An 8,878-nucleotide genomic window follows, 5' to 3' on the forward strand; every position below is an offset into this window, starting at 1 on the left:
TTTAAACGTGCATAAACATGTTTATTTATTTCTGATACTGATAGCAGATTAGATATGCAAAGCTCCTGTCTCTGGACAGCAAGCCATCTAAACAACAGCAGCTGGTTATAAGCTAGCATAATGGCAGCTCAAGTTAGGCTTGAGTGTGTTGAATATCACACTTTCCCTCTGATATTCAGTTTGATTAAATCCTTACATCATATGAGAGTTTATTAACTGCCGAATCCAATAATGTTACATCCACTTCAAAGAAAGTTAACTAAAAACAGTTAACAGCAGCTAACGGAGGCTAACAGCAGCAATAACAATAGCAGAACTTACCAAAAGAAAAGTACTAACTAACCTAACTATTGCTGTTACTGGGCAGAAGTCAGCTTCACTGACTCAACCACTTGTACTGGACTTCTTTCTCAAATTGTACAGTGGAAAACGGATGTGGAAACCAGCTAAGTTAAGCAGCAGATTCACACCCTATATTCACTACAGAAAAACGTCAGCTGGAGTTGTCTGTAGGACAGACAACCGTAGCTAAGATTGGTAGAATTGGGAGTGGTAAGAAAACAGAAATCAGTTAACTGCAATCTGCATTCTACTGACATCTAGTGGTGAGATTTTAGAAACTGTATCTTTAACTCCACCCTAAATCCTCACTTTTATTTCCTGCTGCTGGCTGCCTGTTTTGGTGTTTGTTTGTTTTGTTTTTCTTTTTATTTCATTAGTGATCTGTTACAGCGCTTTTGCACAGTCATTCTGTACAGTGCCAGTACTTTTAACTTTAAAAAATACCTCTAGGTGCTTGATTGAAGAGTGGCCATCCATCCAGCCATCTATCCATCCATGGATGGGCACATTGCAATGGCATTTTCTACCTCTTTTGCCAGTCCAGGTTGCAGAGGCAGGAATCTAAGTCGATTAAGGCATTCCCAATACACCCTTACTGGGTCCTTTCTTTGTGGAAAAGCAGTGGCTATACTTCTGGATGACCAACCTCCTCCTCCTCACCCTTCAGAGGAAGCCCAGTTGTATCTGTGATCTCATTCTTTTGGTCCCTACCTAGAACTCGCGATCATAGGTGAGGCTAAGAATATATAGTGGCTGGTAGATCAACAGCTTTACTTTTACACTCAGCCAACTTCAGCGTGCACAACACCCTGTTTGCTTGTTTGATGCTGTCATCCACCATTTATAAAATGAGCTTGTAATATGAGGAAATACAGGACCTAAGATTTTCCATTGACTCCTGGATAACGTTTTAAGAGAGCACAAGCATAATGGATTATTGAAGTTCTCAACATAATCATGAATCATTTGAATTCATAAAAGTGAATTAAAGACATCAGTAAAAACAAATAATGGATGTTTGATACAAAATGTATTTGTTATGTTCAACCAAACTGTCAAGCTTCATAGAAGTAATTAGATACCACTAGCACAAGAAAATTGATTTTTATGTATGTTAAAACATATTCTGTCATTTCCACAGAGCTATCAGATAACTGACTCTGACGGCTAGCGTTGGGTAACGGCTGCTATGGATTTGAGATTAGGCCACAGCTGTCCCGGAGAACCTTATCGTCCTGCCATGTTCGTGTTTCTTGCAGAATAGGATATTCTTTCCTCCCCTTGAGGGAGGGGGGAGGGGGGGCAAGGCTAAAATGCTTGAACTATCTGACACCAGATCAGCCTGGTGGAATTTAGAGAACGGCGCTGTCCCCTTGCCATGCAAATGCCCGCAGAGGCGGTGTCATCTCTGAATTGCGTTTATTCGTTGGCACCCTGTCGTAAAAAACCTCAGCTTCAACTGCATGTTAATCTTGTCAAGTAAAGTCTTTTTATTCTTTACTTTGGATCCAAATACGAATTACTCCTCTTTATTGTTTTCTTCTTCACCCACCCCTTTTCTTCTGGCACTTTTAACTCAAGCACTCCTCTTCTGCACTCTGACATCCCAAATGCAAACACATAAACACGTAGTGGAGCATGGATTTGGTGACATGTGGTAGTGGCGGTGGAGGGCACTAAAAAGGTTCCAGTGATGAAAAACCTCTCAGCCTTCCAGGGAGGTCATCTTCTGTTTCACACCAGGCAAAATTTATGAGCTTGCCACTCAGCATCTCTGCTCTCATGTTGAGACGCAGCGAGATTCAGAGAACGCCATGTAGGAGAGGAAGGAGAACTGAAATGTAGACGTAGAAGAAGCAGGAATTGTTGTTAGCGAGATGGAAAAAAGTGATGACAAGGGGAAAGAAATAACTAACGCTGCTGCGAGATGTGACACAAAACTAAAAATGACAAGCTTTTAGTATGGAAATCAAGACAAGGCTACTTAAATATGTCACATATGAATTTGCACTCATCGGTGAGTCACAGGGGTAATTCAACCTTTTTTATGTTTGAAGATTAAAGGTCAAACACTTAACTGGTCTGGACCAATCATAAATGTGACTTGGTCCATGAAAAGCTTAAATTAAAATCTTCCATTACTAATCGTCAGACAGCTGTTAATTACAAAAAACCTCCACACCAGACGAGACACTATAATATGTAGGGAAATATAACATAAGCACTCTGCAGCCGTGTTGCGGCTGTTACTCAAAAAAAAGTAATGTGGTAAACATTTGTTATATTACTTGTGACCAGAGGTGGGACCAAGTCATTGTTTTGCAAGTCTCAAGTCTTTATCCTCAAGTCTCAAGTCAAGTCTCAAGTAATGTCAGGCAAGTCAGAGTCGAGTCTCAAGTCACTGGTGTAAAAGTCCGAGTCAAGTCACAAGTCTGAAACTTTGAATTTCAAGTCCTTTCGAGTCTTTAAAAAAAAAAAAACGAAAAAATAATGTTGCAGTTATGCTAAATGTAAATATTAGACCATGTAATTTTAAAATCTGTGTTTTTCTCAACACATGACAAAATAGTGAACTTAGAAAATATACACAAATTGTGAAATTGCACCTCTTTAAAATGCAGCTCAATTAAACCTAGCTCCAAGAATAGTTTTCACCGACAGTTCTGAGATAAGCTGCATGTTATTCTTGGATGCGGTTGTAGGACCAGCTTTAAAATCGCATGACAAAAATATCATACACATTAAAAAAAACTGTATCACCAACGTAGCCTGGAAAACATTTGCTAGTTAGATGAAGTCAGCTATCTCATCGTAGCATATTTATATGCATATTTATAATTATACGGTTCTTGGAGTGAGTGCACACACTCATGAAGTTTAGTAACTTCAGGTCACTGCAACAAGCCCAGGTACAGTTTACCGACGGATGGGTGCAGGACCTTGAAATGCACCGTGTAGAACGAAAAACCATCGTACGAACAAAGGTAAGTTTACCAGTCTCACAAATTGTCGTCATAAATACACATTCGTTAACCGTTTATTAATAGGACCTTTGAGCTCAGCGGTAATTAATTAGTAGTGGAAATAATTTCTGGTAGCATCACAGAAATGTAGCAGTGACAACAATATTGTATGCTGTAATCGTACTGGGCAATTAGTGATACAAAAACCTGTTTTATCCTGTGAATAAAAGTATATGTTTTTGTCAATGTACCATAATAACAGAAGCGAAACGCAATATTGTGTCAGGACAATTCACTATTTATGCACAATAAATAAAGGAGCATAGCGCCACAATTTCTGTTCAGCGCCAGACTTGCTTGTAACCTATATCACCAGTTATGTTATGAAAATGACGTATTAACTACTAAAAAACACTGACCTTCGTGTAAATGCTTGGAGCAGACTAACCTGTGAGCTGGAGTGTTCTGGGACGTTATATTTGGTCTTTGAATGGCTGCAATCCAGGCCACCCGTCACCTCTTTGTTACTTCGGAAACATGGCTTGAACAATTTCTCTTCAACGACGTAATCCGATAACAACCGATCTCTTTACCCGTCGGCTTCCCGTGGCTGTCATGCGATCGGCTATTGCAGTTAATAATACAACAGCTTCTTGACATTTTTGTGTTTCTTTTTATCGCTGTGTGACTGATTTCAATTGAAAGCCTGCGTGCGCTAGTACCTCTTGCCACGAGTTCCCAGAATCCTTTGCGGTTTACCCCTGAATGACGTCACATTTTCAATCTCTATATAATATGCATGTTAAATTTTATATTTGGGGTGAAATATCAAGTCTTTTCAAGTAAACCGGTTCAAGTCCAATTCAAGTCCCAAGTCATTGGTGTAAAAGTCCAAGTCAAGTCACAAGTCTTAGAACATTTTTTCAAGTCAAGTCTAAAGTCATAAAATTAATGACTCGAGTCTGACTCGAGTCCAAGTCATGTGACTCGAGTCCACACCTCTGCTTGTGACATTATTATCATGTATCATATAAAATGACTTGAAATGCATTATCAACAATATGACAACAACATGTACAAACAGACTGACAACACAAAGCAAAGATGACAACCAGTCCAAAGGCTTCACTGTGATGATCATCTCAATGATTTCACTGTAGAAACATGAACAGGTCAAAATAGAGCTATAATGCTGCTCATCACAGCCTTTGTTACCTGCTGAAGATCAGGCTCCGGTTGGTAAACGGACTGATTCAATTATAGTGATTTTCTGCTCTTCTAGAGTACTCAAAGCGCTTTCTCTAAACTTAGTGGTGTCTAAATTCACACACATTCATACTCCGATACTTGAGGTTAGTACCTTGCCCAAGGATACTTGGCAAGCAGACTGGAGGAGTTCGAACCACCAACCTCCCGATTAGTAGGTGACCTGCTCAACCTCCTGAGCTACAGCCACCCTGCTGTCTGGGGTTGGCATACATTCAGCTTTCAAATCAAAACACAGTCGCCTCAAGGTGTTTTATATTGTAAAGGGAAACCCTCCAATAATAGAGAGAAAACCCCAACAATGAAATGACTCCCTATCAGCAAGAACTTTGGCAACTGTGGGAAGGAAAAACTCCCTTTAACAGGAAGAAACCTACAGAAGACTCAGGCTCAGGGAGGGGCAACCATCTGCTGTGACTGGTTGGGGGTGAGGGCAGTGAGGCGGGACACAAAACACACTATGGAAGAGAACCAGGGCTCTTTTCTAGCATTGTGTTGCTGTCTGTGCAGATGCTCGCAAAGATCTCATACATAAAGCAGATATTTCTGTCTTGGATGCACTATTTCTGTTTCCTGTGTACCATAGCGGTCTTGTCCTTTCAAACAGTAACAGTAAAAAGTCATTTCATATCTCGACTGCCAAAGCTGCAGACTGCCCCACCATTTTCCTCCTTTCCAGACAACTGAAATCAGCTGGTTGTACAACAAGCACGCAGGGAGAAAAAAAGCTGTTAATTTGATGCTTTTGTTGTCTCTCTATCCTGAACCTTTGTAAGGCAAGTAATGGCATAATCATAGCTGCAATGTAAAGTAGAGTAATGCATTACATCACTGTGTTACTGAAAAATGGAATGCAATTACAGTACAATACAGTATACCCAACACTACTCTTGTGTTACTTTGTGATTTCAATGCAAAGGTTAAGAAGCTCTTCGGGAATACTTCTTAAACTTAAGATCCCCACATTAGAAGAAACATGCAGTGAAAAAGTATCATATTAAATGATTATTTTAAAAAATACTTTAAAGGATTTACTTACTTTAAACTTGCTTTGAAAAAAAATGAGTGAAGTTGGGTATCAGAGCAGGACAGTCCAGCAGGACCTGGTTCAAAGAGATTCAACATTTGCATGTTGGAAACACGATATTATTCACCAAGATGAGGGAGGGTGTATATAAAGTATACATTCCAGAGCACAAGCCAGCATCAGGATGCGCTTCAGTGGAAAATACTGCATACTGCTCAGCAAATATCTTTCAAAGACATAATATGAAGAAATTACTTTTGTATTTGCTCTAATTTTTTCACTCATTTTCATATACTTTATAAACGTTTATGCCCTGTTCAGAGTAAGATTTATAACTATTTCAATTCCACAAATGGTCAATAAAGCGAGTTACCCTCTAGTACATCCCTGAACCACCCACACACCATTTAATGGAAACACCACTTGCCACAGAGCTGCGACTCATTTGAACCTCGTGTTTTTCCTCACATATTTCAAAGACTCAAAGTTGTGTTTTGCCCAATTCTGTCAGACAGCTACCACATGCTGCCTTCAAAGGGAGATGGATTCACACAAAGCAGGGACTCTGGGCAACAGAAAAAATGACCTCTGCCATCCATCATCGTGTTTATTTACACGGTGATGAGATCAATATTTTATAGGAGAGGCTGGTGGAAATTTGGATGTCCTGACTCGGTGTGAAGCCACAGTGAACGCTTATGGAAAAAGAGTCACCCAAGCAAATTAAGCTCAGCCAGGGTGTATGACCCACTGTTGTGCTGGAGATGGATGAGGGGGAATGAAAAAAAGAAAAGCTCATGATTCCCATAAGGAAATTTGCACTCTCCTTTTAAACCATCCTAGGGACTAAGAAAAGAGGGCAGCCAGGGCTTCCCAGCTACCACATCTATTTGTAAATCAGTGCCTCAGCCAAAGGCAAATTTGGAAGTTTTTTGGAAACTCCCGCAACCGTTGGGAAAACATGTATGTGTACAGAAAGGTCCTGCTTCTAAGTAAGAATCTTCTTACTTAGAGGCAAGACATTCACAAGGATTACATGAGCATCTTATCAGTCTGATCAAAAACAAGTTCCTCGGTTCCTTACGTCAAAGTGAAACCCACTCCTGCAGATGAGGGTTCATGTTTCAAACAGTTTCTCTCAAGTTAAATAAAATCCCAAATGTCAGCCAAGAGTCCGAGTGACTCCAGTTCAAGCATCCTTCTCCTCTCATTTGCACCTACACTTCTAGCCTGAGACCAGATTTGGTCGAAGAAAGTCAGAGACTATCGAGCTACAGGCTAGCGAGCGAGAAATGCACAGTTTGGAGATGAGGTGGGAGGCAGGCACGCAGCAGGGAGGAGTTCAGAGGGCAAAAATAACAAAGACAGTGATCACGGTCGTAAATTATGCCGCCGACACATCAAGCTGTCCACGCACTCTTTAGGTCGAGTGTCAGCTGGTTTGGAAATGAAAACATTTAACCCCACTGTGGCTTAAAAGGTCATAACTCACAGCTCTCCCCTCTGACATGAGTTACGGCCTCTCGTTAGGACTGGACATCCCTGTCTCCCACCTTCTGTCTCTCTCCTCCCGTCTGTTCTATTTGTGCAGTCGGTAGATTTATCCATTGCCGGTATCTCCGCAGGCGCTGAACAAGATACTCTTACCCAACCTAGCAAAAATGTGCCACAAGTGTGCAGTAAGAGGAAGTGAAAGCAGCGGTGGCGTCACACGCACTTTATTTTTACAGTTTGGACACACAATGCTCTCATGTGATACGGGCGCTTAATCTCCTCCAGTGTAAATTTATATTCAATTCAAGCAGAGAATGAGACCGCTTTAATATGAGGCCCCCTACCAGTCAGTGGCATTCTGCCTGGGAGACCTCTACCACCTCTATCATCAGTGGATAGAGCTCCTTATCCTTCTCAACACCCCATAGAACCGGAATTCAGCAGCAGTCTGATCTGAAATCGCTTTGATTTATCTGAGCGTAAAGCAAGTCTCAACACAGGAGTTACATCATTGGCTGCTGCTGCTTTTTTAGCTAAGGTGAAGGATGAAATGCAGGGGGCTTGAATCAACATGGACTTTCACTGGACTTTAACAACGGCGTGATGATTGAAGGATTTATGCAGCCTCGTAGATATTTTTTAAGACAGTAATTTGGGGATATGAAATAAAATGTACTGCCAAGGTGGTGTAATCGAACCGTGGGAGTCGCTGTGAGCATAAAGGAAGATTTATCACCCTCAAAGCAGCATGTTAGCCAGATAAAATGTTACTTGAGAGAATTTAAAACCCCTGCTGCAGGTGTTTAATAATAAAAGACACTGACTCTGAGTGGCTGGTGTGCGATAGTTAAAATATCAAATGTAGACAGATAAAGCAAGGAAGGGAATAAAGACAGAAAAGCACCATCATAAGAAACCCAGAGCCGTACTTAAGTCTTCTATCACCTTCCTCCACAGATTGATTCTTTTCATTCTTTTGAAAGTCTGATCAAGTGAGGTCTGTAAGGTTTGCCATAATTTGCTGTGGATTGGCGAGATATTTACGGACCCAAACACAGGATGCCGGAGGTAGGAAGTGAAGCTAAAGCGATCTTTAATGTTGATTTCCCAGGTTATAAAGTGCAGAATCCGCGATGTAGTTTACAGAAAACAAGGAGTCCATAGATCAGCAAATGCTAAAAATTATAAATGCATAAACTTACAACTACAAGAGAACCTGGCACTAGATGATCCACAGTTAGAGAGACAACTCCCCAATGGATAAGGGGAAACTGAGAAATACAAAAGGTAATGAGAGAAGTGGAAACAGGTGGAGAACACAGCTGAAACTAATCACAAAACAAGGGAAGTAAAATTAAATACAAAGCACAATAGACAAAATACTATCAAAATAAAGCAGGAAGTGGCTCCACAACTTTATACCTTCCCAAAAAACCTATAGAACGGAAACAAATAAATAACATACTGTTATAACAGACACAATCAAATGAAGAACCAATTGGAACAATAAATAATGAATAAGAATTCAGTCCACAAACCCAAAACCCAGGGTCCAAAACCCAGGACCATGACAGTAGTCCTGTGGACCCATCACATTAATGTCTTGGAAAATTAAACATCGACCATAGTGAATAAACCTAAAGGAACCAAACTAAAATACCAGCTTTCTTTGTTGAATCCAGTTAGACAGCTCATCATTATAGATTAGTGTTTCAAATGCTTTGTCACAGCTGTTTCACAGATATGAATGAGGCGTCGATTGGCGTTTGTGGTTTTGCACGCTGTA

At 40.5% G+C, this 8,878-nt stretch overlaps 1 long non-coding RNA gene across 1 annotated transcript; it reads right to left on the reverse strand.

Moving 5' to 3' along the window:
• Positions 1–1,359: 1,359 nt before the first annotated feature.
• Positions 1,360–8,352, reverse strand: LOC143413100 (uncharacterized). The gene is made up of 3 exons (XR_013093677.1): positions 8,295–8,352; positions 5,611–5,674; positions 1,360–2,176 (listed from the first exon to the last, which is right to left on the reverse strand). It is a non-coding gene; the product is annotated as an uncharacterized LOC143413100 (long non-coding RNA).
• Between the last annotated feature and the right edge of the window lie 526 nt (positions 8,353–8,878).

The sequence above is a fragment of the Maylandia zebra genome, linkage group LG16 (assembly GCF_041146795.1).
Source record: "Maylandia zebra isolate NMK-2024a linkage group LG16, Mzebra_GT3a, whole genome shotgun sequence".
NCBI lineage: Eukaryota > Metazoa > Chordata > Actinopteri > Cichliformes > Cichlidae > Maylandia > Maylandia zebra.